Source organism: Bos grunniens, chromosome 18, assembly GCF_055505025.1.
Source record: "Bos grunniens cultivar Pamir isolate PY7600 chromosome 18, Bosgru_T2T1.0, whole genome shotgun sequence".
Taxonomy (NCBI): domain Eukaryota; kingdom Metazoa; phylum Chordata; class Mammalia; order Artiodactyla; family Bovidae; genus Bos; species Bos grunniens.
In genome coordinates, this window is record NC_141182.1 from 52691275 (window position 1) to 52702264 (window position 10990).

Genomic DNA, 10990 nt, shown 5'->3' on the forward strand with positions numbered 1-10990 from the left:
GGTTCAGTCCCTGAGTTCGGAAGATCCTCCGGAGAAGGAAACGGCAACCCCCTCCAGTATTCTTGCCTGGGAAATTCCATAGACAGGGAGCCTGGTGGGCTACATACAGTCCATGGGGTCACAAAGAGTTGGACACAACTTAGCAACTCACCAACAGCAACATCTCCATGTTAAATGTCAGCCCCATGATAGCCAGACCTGTATCTGCTACACAGTATGTGCTCAATTAAATGTTTGTTGAATGAATGAATGAGAGACTAAAACCACACCAACTAGGAAAATTCAAAAGCTCAGAAATGAAAGCGCTGACTGAGTCTCCAGCCTTCTCTAAGTTGGAGTTTAACAGGAATAACACCCTGACTTGAACTCCTCTCACTCTGTCTCTCTATCAGAAAAAAATAAAAAGGTCAGGCATCTTGAGGCCCCTCCCCTAACCCCGCGTGGAGGGTAAACGATCATCTGGCTGCAGCAGAAGAGCCCACTCTCAGCAATTGTGGTAGCAGTTACCCTCAGAGTCCCAGAATTCATTCTCTCCTCCCTCTGTAATAACCAAATCTTCAGTTTCAGCTGGGCACATGATGTCCAAGGGGAAAGAAAAACAACCTTGTCAGTAAAATGTGTAAGGGTTGTGTGTGACTTGCAGAACATCCCCTTCAGGTGAAGGAGCATCTTCTCCTGTTGGCAAGAATGAGAATGTGATGACTGGAACCAAGCAGATATATAGGGTCATGAGGTGACCATCTCACATGGAGGAGGACAGAGTGGCAAGTGTGAAGTGTGCCAAACCCAGCTTGTGTTGGCTCACAAGAACTTACTTTGGGAAATTCCCCAGCAGTCCAGTGGTTAAGACTCTGGGCTTCTACTGCAGGGGGCTTGGGTTCAATCACTGGTCACGGAACAGATCTCATATGTCTCAGGGCAAAAACAAAAACAGAAAACAGAAAACAGAAGCAATATTGTAACAAATTCAAAAAAGACTTAAAATGGTCCACATCAATAATCTTAAAAAAAAAAAAAAAAACTTACTGTGTTCATCTCTTCCTAACTCTACATTCAATGATGACATGTTGGTAGACTGAAATCAATTCTTATAGTGATATTTGCACCAAGGAAATTGGGAATTACTACAAATCAGGAAATTTTTTTCCAGAGAGATAATTTACCAACCCTCCACTGAAAAACAGATATCTGGAGATTTTGTGAAGCTATTCAACTAGCCCTGTCTTAAACACATTTGCAGTTCCTTTTACAGGAAAGAAGAAACAAAAGTCTATCTTGCCGAAGCCAATCTTGTTTTAGTTCCATTGTTTTCCGCAACCCAGTCTATTCCTTTTTTAAAATATTTATTTATTTGGCTGCACCAGGTCTTAGTTGCAGCATGTGAGATCTTGTTCCCTGACCAGGGATTGAACTTGGGTCCCCTGCATTGGGAGCTCAGAGTCTTAGCCACTGGACCACAAGAGAAGCCCCAGCCTGGCCTGCTCCTAATGGATATATCTAACCCTAAGATTTAAGCCATAACGTCAAATATTTAAGTGCCACTTGGGGGACTTCTATGGTGGTCCAGTCGAAGACTCTGACTTCCAGTGCAGGGGACAGGGATTCGATCCCTGGTCAGGGAACGAAGATCACACATGCCTCAAGGCAGTTAAACCCATACGTCACAACTAGAGAAGCCCACGCACCACAAGGAAAGATCTCAAGTGGTGCAACTAAGATGTAACACAGACAAATAAGTAATAAATGTTAAAACAAAATAATAAATAAATTCCGCTTGGCAAAACAGAGATTGAGTGGCTGGAAGAGAGCCTGTGACCATATATAGGCTTGAATGAATTGGGCCACGATGAAAGTGTAAGACAGGAACAAGGAAAATAATATGCCAACTTCCCATGGTGGCAGTGGGTGGGGGGTGGGCAGGCTGGGGAATGCAATGGTCAGAAACAAGAAAGAACTGAGAATCCCACACCTGGTTCTGGTTTTCTGGCTCTGATTGTGTAGATGTTCTGTATCCAGACAAAAGAAAGATAAAAACATAGACAAACTGGAGCTTTCCTTCTCTGGGCAGGAATTCTCTCCCTCCCTGGCAGCCACATCTGCTATGATGAGCTCAGTGTCCGTAGGCAGAAGCAAGGAAGGAAGACTAGACTAGATGTGAGGTAGAAGGAGAGGGCAGAGAGAAAGCTGAACTGCCTTCAGATTAGAGGAGACTCAAAGAGAAGCAGAAACTGATGAGACAAGGTTACCTCCAAGACCTGTCCCAAACTCGCAGCTCATCCTCTCAACCTGCTCTTCTCCCAGGGATCCCCCATCTTGACAGGATATAAGCTTGGCAGAGACCCCAAATCACTGAGGCTTAAACAAGATAGAAGTGGACTTCCCTTGCAGTCCAGTGGTTAAGAATCCACCTTGCAGGGGACCTAAGTTCCATCCCTAGTCAGGGAGCTAAGATCCTACATGCCAAGAGGCAACTAAACCCACATGCCACAACTAGAGAGCCTGTGTGCCAAAATTTAAGCTCCAGTGCAGCCAAAAATAAATATTTAAAAGGAAAAAAAAGAAAGATTCCATGCTCCCAATGCAGATGTCATGGGTTCAATTCCCGGTCAGGGAACTAAGATTCTGTATGCCACACAGCATGGCCAGAAAAACAAAGCAAGATAGAAGTGGGTTTCTCTCTCATGTAACAGTCCTGATGGATGCAGCCAAGAATGGCATAGAAGCTGTGCTTGGTGACGTCATCCAGGAGCCCTGGTTTCTTTACCTTGTGGTCTGGCCATCCCCAGGGTGTCACACAGTCAGAATGATGCATGGCCAAGTCCCATTGCAGCCAGAAGGAGGTGGCAATGTTGGAGACAGTCTCACTGCCTTCCTTTGATGGCATGATCATCAAAGGTGACATGAGAAGTTTCTCACATCACTTGTACTCACATTCCAGGGGTCAGAACTTGGTCACATGACCCCACAAGACTCTACTGTTAATTTGTTGTTGTCGTTCAGTCGCTCAGTCATGTCTTACTCTTTGTGACCCCATGGACTGCAGCACACCAGGCTCCCCTGTCCTTCACTATCTCCTGGAGTTTGCTCAAACTCATGTCCATTAAGTCTATGATGCCATCCAACCCATCTCATCCTCTGTTGCCCCCTTCTCCTCCTGCCCTCAATCTTTCCCAGCATCAGGGTCTTTTCTAATGAATCAGCTCTTCGCATCAAGTGGCCTAAGTATTGGAGCTTCAACTTCAGCATCAGTCCTTCCAGTGAATATTCAGTGTTGATTTCTTTTAGGATTTCCCAGTTTGATCCCCTTGCTATCCAAGGGAATCTCAACAGTCTTCGCAGCCTCACAGTTTGAAAGCATCAATTCTTCAGCACTCAGCCTTCTTTACGGTCCAACTCTCACATCTGTACATGACTACCGGAGAAAAACCATAGCTTTAGCTGTTTACTTTGTTGGCAAACTGAAGTCTCTGCTTTTTAATATGCTGTCAAGTTTTGTCATAACTTTCCTTTCAAGCACCAAGCATCTTTTAATTTCATGGCTGCAATCACCATCCACAGTGATTTTGGAGCCCAAGAAAATAAAGTCTGTCACTGTTTCCATTTTTTCCTCTTCTATTTGCCATGAAGTGATGCACTATTAATTACCCGCTCACATCTGTAGTCTCACTTTGCCCCCCTTGTTGCCCCTCTCCAGCTGCAGCGACTTTAGTCAGGGCTGGATAACTGCTGTAACAAATATCCCCAAAATGTCAGCGATGTGACCCAATAAAAGCGTATCACCCACTCATACCATAGTTCACTGCAGGTCGCTGAGGAGACTCTGTCCCTACACAGTCATTCCCGAACCTACTATGCTTCTAGCCTGAGTCTCTGCCCTGCTCTGGGTCATATGACCATAGTACTATGAGAGATTCTGAGAAATGAAATCTTCCTGAGCTCCTGGAAATAAGAGGAAATAGGTTTGGAGGAACAGCTAGCCAGTTGTACTTAACGCAGTGCTCGCACGTCACCAGTCGTTTGCACGTGCTATTTTCTCTGCCTGGAAAGTTTACTCCCTTTCTTCAACCAGTTAATTCCTAGTCATTAAAAAAATCTCAACTCAGTCACCACCACCTGCCTGGATTTCACTCCCTCACCCAGGCTTCCCTGGTGGCTCAGAGCTTAAAGCGTCTGCCCGCAATGCGGGAGACCCGGGTCTCTCGCATTGCGGGCAGACGCTTTAACCCTGGATCAGGAAGATCCCCTGGAGAAGGAAATGGCAACCCACTCCAGTATTCTTGCCTGGAGAATCCCATGGACAGAGGAGCCTGGTGGGCTACAGTCCACAGGGTCGCAAAGAGTCGGACACAACTGAGTGAGTTCACTTCAGTTTACTTCACCCTAGCTGCACACACCCAGGAAATTCCTCTTCAGTAGTCATCACAAGTTCCCACCTTAGGGACTTCCCTGGAGGTTCGGTGGTTAAGATTCTGCTTTTCTTCTGCAGGGGTGCAGGTTGATTTCCTGGTTGGGGAACTAACATCCCACATGCTACACAGTGTGTGGGCAGGGGGTGAGGGGAGCTGGGAAGTTGCCGATTTATAAGTGTTTGGGTGACACTTTGACAATGTCTGTCTCCCCGGTCAAGAATGAAGTCCCAAAGGCAGGAACTGTGTTTCCCTTGGCTCAGCATCTTGCCCTCGGAAACTACAGTAATGCCAGGCCATGATGGGCACTCAATAAACACCTGCTAAAGGAATCAATGAATGGATAGAAGACAGTTAAACACTTTTTGAGCCCCCAAAGTTCTGCGGCATGGAGCAAAACACTAACGTAGTTCTTTTCTGTCCTCATGCGGTGAACCAAGGCATCCATGATCTCAGGGAAGGCAAATAAACAAACCCAAATGCATAGGGAATGCCTAACTATAATCTCCAGCCATCATTTCTCTCCCTAACTCTTATTTTTCACATCTATTTGCCAGGGATGACAAGTACATTTCTTCTTAACTACCATTTATTAAAAAAAAAAAAGTTATCATTGTTTTAAGTCCCAGTGTCTTTTTCTTTCTTTCTTTCTTTCTTTTTGGCTGTGCTGGGTCTTCACTGCTGTGTGGGCTTTTCTCTAGTTGTGGCAAGCAGGGGCAACCCTTTGTTGCAGTCCGTGGGCTTCTCAGAGCTGTGGCTTCTCTTGTTACCAAGCCTGGGCTCTAGAGCACCCGGGCTTCAGTAGTTGCTGTTCCCAGGCTCTAGAGCACAGGCTCAGTAGCTGTGGCACATGGACTTAGTAGCCCCCACAGCAGGTGGGATCTTCACAGACCAGGGATCGAACCCGTGTTTCCTAAACTGTTAAAGGATTCTTTACCACTGAGCCATTAGGGAAGCCCTCAACTGCCATTGTTGATAGACTGGCAGTGGGTCCTCCAAGATCAGTATTAAGAATTCTGGGAACCTACTCACACTCCCCAGGAAGGAATGCCTGCACTGATTGTTGACACCTGCTGAGAGCTTGGGCATGAGAGTGATGTCAGCAACCCCATATTTGCTTCTGCTGCTCATCAGCCAGGTGTCACGTTCTCTGTACTCTCTGATGGGGACCAAAGGAATTTTAGGCTTACTCAGAGTATACTATGAGTCACAATTACAGAGGCACAGCAACACTTCTGAGCTATTTTAACAATGTCTGACACATTCATTGGGCCAAGAAATATGTGGTGAGCACCATCTGTGTGATAGACTTGTGCTAGAGGCCAGCGACACTGCCATGAACAAGACAGACTTGGTCTCTTCTTAATAGTTTACAAATTCAGTCTCCAGCATCCAGCCCATTTCTTGCCCAAATTCTCAGCCTCCCCCCCCCACTTCCAGCCCACCCTCAATTTCTTCCCTCTTTCAAACACAGTCAAAGGCTCTTCCTCAAGTTCTCTCAAGCTCACTCTCTACCTCTCTGTCATATACACCAACACAAGTCAATGAGTAGTGAAAGTGAAAGTCGCTCAGTTGTGTCTGACTCTTTTCAACCCCATGGACTATACAGTCCATGAAATTCTCCAGACCAGCATACTGTAATGGGTAGCCTTTCCCTTCTCCAGGGGATCTTTCCAATCCAGGGATCGAACCCAGGTCTCCTGCATTGCAGGTGGATTCTTTACCACCTGAGCCACACAAGTCGATGAGTAAGTTTTGTCTAAATTACAGTAATTACAGAAAACATAATTGTATATGATAGAGCAAGAAAGAGGAATTAAGGTTATATAACAATCAGAGATCAAATAATCACTAAAGTCATTCGTTCATTCATCCAGCATGCCTTCCTCTGTCCACTGGTATTGAATCCTGTGCTGGGCAGTACTGGGGACCCAGAGGTGACCATCACAGCCACGTCCCTGTCTTCCCAGGGCTCACAGTTCACTGGGGGAGACAGAACCATCCCCAGATAATATCAACCCAGAGTAGTTGAGGCTGGGACATGAGAACCTAGAGAGGGCTCCTGATCCAGTCTGGAGCTCTAAGAGGTCATTTTGTGGGAGGGGTCAGCTGTATTGGAGAACACATTAAGATGATTAACAACAAGAGCAGCCATATATCCTGAAACTGATATTTACCAGACCAGACATTGTACTGAAGGGCTTTAACGCATCATTTCCCCAAACCCTGGAAAGTAAATGTTATTATTAGCTCCATTTTACAAGATGAGGAAGTTGAATTGTCACTGCCGAGCTGTCAGTTACACAACCTGGGTTCTGCCTCCGTGGAACTTTACAGCCCAGCGGGTGACAGATCCATCCCTAGAGAGTGATAACTCAGAGTGGGCAAGGCTGAGCTCAGGGGGCTCAGGGAGACCTGAGGAGGGATAACCCAGCCTGGGGAATCCAGGAAGGCTTCCTGGAGGAGGGGGTGGCTTGACCTGAAGTGGGAGCCATTAACTAGTGAAGACCAGAGGGAAAGTGTTCTGGCCTGAAGGTGAATAAATATGGTTTGCTTAAAAGGATTACAAGGGTTTCCGTCTGGCTGACACATAAAGGGGGAGTGGAAGAGCCTTTGATCAAGGGCCAGGTCATGCAGAAACTAGTCAGCTAGGATTTAGAACTGGGACTTGTTCCCGCTAACGCTAGGGATGCATCAAAAGCTGTGTTTCTGATGAGTCATCTGTGGGCAGAGGGAAGGGCAGGAATGTTTCATTTCCTTCCTCGGGGGAGCGAGAGGACTGTGGGATTTGGAAGGGAAGGATAGAGGGGAACAACCATTGTGAGGCACCTGCTGCTGCTGCTGCTGCTAAGTCGCTTCAGTCGTGTCCGACTATGTGCAACCCATAGACAGCAGCCCACCAGGCTCCCCCGTCCCTGGGATTCTCCAGGCAAGAACACTGGAGTGGGTTTGTGAGGCACCAGTACATCCCAAATAGAAGTGAGGTCAGCGGGGCTGGTGGGAGGTGAGAGGGAGGAAGTGACTGCTCTGGTAGCCCTTGGGGAAGGGCGGGAAAGTGGTTTTTATTCGGGGGTTTCTCTGCCAGCTTTTCCTGCCTAGCCTCGGAGTACGGAAGATGAAAGCTCTGCCCTCGCCCACCGCACCGCCCCCCCCATTCTCTGTCCCAAACCGCAAAGAGGGCAGGACAACAGGGCACGTCACTGCTATTTTCCACATGAGGAACATGAGCTTTATTACCTGCCACGAGGTCCTTGTCCTGCACAACACTGAATGACCCTGCTGCCCAAGACTGTCGTTCATAACAAGGGTGCACGGCAAGGCAATACAAGGAGGCCTCCCAAGCCCCAGGAGTAACTGCTGCCATCTGTCAGAGCAGCAAAACAAATAACCTTTTTATCCATATAACTTATTTAACCATCACTCTATGTTTTGGGGAGCTCCTGTTTCCAGATGAGAAAAAGGAGGCAAAAAATCCATTCAGGTTGCCTAGGATCACCAGCTGTTAGTTGGTGAAGGTGGGATTTGAACCAAGGGAGTTGCATCAGGAGCCCCCACCGAATCATTCCTGTCTCACCTTCTTCCGTTCTCCCCCACCCCCATTGCCTCTATCTCCCTCTCTCCCTTTCTCCCCCATCCCTTCTGCCACCCCCCCTCCCTCTTTTTCTCTTTTTCCCTTCCAACCCTCCCACCCTGCCTCCAGGTCCCTACATCAAATCGTCTAGGACAAAACTTCACATCTGAAATTGTAAAAGCTTCAGTTCACTACCACATGATTCCCTGGGTAGGAAATACTGCCACGTTCCTAGCTGGCTGAAAAGAGTACTGAATGACACTTAGCCAGTATCCTCCAAAACCACAAATGTGCATGTGCTTTGACCTGGCAAATCAGCTTCTAGGAACCTAGGGAACTGATACTGTCACAGGCGTGGGAAATGGCGTGGACATGGTCACTCATCAGAGGATAGTTTGCGAATGCAAAGAGTGGGAAACACCCAAAGGGCTCATCTGCTGAGGACAGGTTCACAATTTATTGTGGGTTCATGCATTAGAATGCTGCATAGCTGTGAATGAATGAACCAATGAATGAATGAATGAATGCTGTGTCCTTGCCTAGAAAGATCACCAAGATGTGTTGCTAGGTAAAAAACAGGAAGAGGCAAAACAATGCTACTATTTATTTTTTTTCAATGTGGGAGGAAAGAATAAGGAAATTATGTATAAGGAATATATATAATATTTATATATGTATATAAGGAAATATGCATATGTATGTATATATAAGGAAAATACACACATATACAAAAATTCCTTACATACATAAGAAAAGAATAAGGAAATATGTTCATATTTGCTTAATTATACAAACTTCCAGGTGATTCTGTTAAAACACAAATCTGATCACATTGGCTCAAAACCCTCCAAAGTCTTCTGATCTCTTAAAATGTCAATGTCTTATCCTGACCTGTTCTTGTGATTGTTCAGTTGCTAAGTTGTGTCCGACTTTTTTCGACCCCATGGACTACAGCACACCAGTCTCTCTTGTCCTTCACTATCTCCAGAGTTTGCTCAGATTCATGTCCATTGAGTCAGTGATGCTATCTAACCATCTCATCTTCTGCTGGCCTCTTCTCCTTTTGCCTTCAATTTTTCCCAGCATCAGGGTCTTTTCCAATGAGTCAGCTCTTTGCATCAGGTGGCCAAAGTATTGGAGTTTCAGCTATAGCAGCAGTCCTTCCAAAGTATAGTCAGGATTGATTTTCTTTAGGATGGACTGATTTGATCTCCTTGCAGTCCAAGGGACTCTCAAGAGTCTTCTCCAGCACCACAATGCAAAGGCATCAGTTCTTTGGTGCTCAGTCTTCTTTCTTTATGCTTCAGTTCTCACATCCATACATGACTACTGGAAAAAATATAGCTTTGATTTTACAGGCCTTTGGTGGCAAAGTGATATCTCTGCTTTTTAATATGCTGTCAAGGTTTGTCATAACTTTCCTTCCAAGGACCAAGCATCTTTTAATTTCATGGCTGCAGTCACCATCCACAGGGATTTTGGAACCCAAGAAAAGAAAATCTGTCACTGCTTCCACTTTTCCCCCTTCTATCTGCCATGAAGTGACGGGACCAGATTCCATCATCTTAGTTTTTTAATGTCCTTGTCTCCTTCACTTATTTTTTTCATAGCTTTTACCATCCCATGGTATATATAGTACCTGTCTACTTTTTTTTATTATTATCTTCCTCTCCTCAACTCTCATCCAACCCAGGACCTCCAGGAGGGCAGGAACTTTGTTTCTTGAACATCACTGTATCTTTAGCAGCTAAGAAAGTGAAGCACCTGCTGCTGCTAAGTCACTTCAGTCATGTCCGACTCTGTGTGACCCCATAGACGGCAGCCCACCAGGCTCCCCCGTCCCTGGGATTCTCCAGGCAAGAACACTGGAGTGGGTTGCCATTTCCTTCTCCAATGCATGAAAGTGAAAAGTGAAAGTGAAGTCGCTCAGTCGTGTCCGACTCTTAGCGACCCCATGGACTGCAGCCTACCAGGCTCCTCCATCCATGGGATTTTCCAGGCAAGAGTACTGGAGTGGGGTGCCATTGCCTTCCAGGGAAGTCCCCTATGATTTTCTTAATAATATTTCCTTTTGTCTAGCTTACTTTATTGTTAAGAATACAGTGTATAATTCATAGAAATACAATATGTGTTCACCTGGGACAGGGCCAAATACACAGTAGGTGCTCAATCAACATGTATTGGTTGAATTAATAAAGAGCCAAGGGCCGTGGTGGGAGAGCCCAGGGAGCTGCGAGAGCCAGAGGAGTGTGGTTTCAATGGGACTCCAGACCACTCTCAGGGCTCAGAGGTGGAAAGGGCCTGTAGTCGGGGGCTATCGGGAACCAGACAACTCCTTAACTCCACCCACCCATTCCAGCTGGCATCCATCTCTCTCCATCATGTCCTTGCCTTAGCCATATCCAGACCTGCAACAAGATATTTTATTTGATTAATTTATTTTATTTTGGTTGCGCTGGGTCTTCATTGCTGCACACAGGTTTCCTGTAGTTGGGACTAGACAGGGCTTCTCTTGTTGCAGAGCACAGGCTCTAGGAGCATGGGCTTCAGTAATCGTGTGGTGTGGGCTCAGCAGCTTCTGCTCATGGGCTCTAGAGCACAGGCTCACACGTTGTGGCCAGCATGCTCCGAGGCCTGTGGAATCTTCCCACAGGTTCAAACCCATATCTCTTGCACTGGCAGGAGGATTCTCATCCACTGTGTGTGTACTAAGTCGCCTCAGTCATGCCTGACTCTTTGCGACGCTATGGACCATAGCCCACCAGGCTTCTCTGTCCATGGGATTCTCCAGGCAAGAATACTGGAGGTTGCAATGCCCACCAGGGAAGTCCAGGACATTTTATTTAATTCGAAGATTTTGACAGCCTGGAGCTTTTGGCCTTCCCAAGTATTTAGCGACTCAAAGGGTTTTTCCCTGGGAATACCAGCCACCAAAGGACCTTCCCCTCCTACTGACCCTCACCACATCCTAACCCTATCCCCAAGGCCCTCCCTTTTTTGACCCCATCTTTGA